Source organism: Penaeus monodon, chromosome 24 (assembly GCF_015228065.2).
Source record: "Penaeus monodon isolate SGIC_2016 chromosome 24, NSTDA_Pmon_1, whole genome shotgun sequence".
NCBI classification, from domain to species: Eukaryota; Metazoa; Arthropoda; class Malacostraca; order Decapoda; family Penaeidae; genus Penaeus; species Penaeus monodon.
The window spans coordinates 22244747-22245079 of record NC_051409.1 but is presented as its reverse complement, the minus strand read 5'-3'; positions in this window follow the sequence as shown (position 1 = coordinate 22245079).

Sequence of the window (333 nt, the reverse complement as noted above, 5' to 3'; positions counted from 1 at the left end):
ACAGTCATCCACTTCGCAACTGTTATTTTTGTTCCAGTCATTCACGGTATGAGCTGTATAACTTGTGGTTTTCCCTGGCAAATGGCCGGGTCAGGAAACAAGGGAAGTATTCGTTTCTCAAAACATATTGCAAAAAAATCTTCCTATTTCTTCATATAAAAGAGGAGAGGGAATACTTGATAATAAAACAGAACGAACGATAAATCTCATTTTTAAGATGATGGTAATGCTTCGTGTTAAACTCTACGGGTGAGCATCATGTATCACCCATGGAATAATCCCTTACTTATCACATGGTGATTTTGCTGGGCGATCAACACGAACATGCCTCGT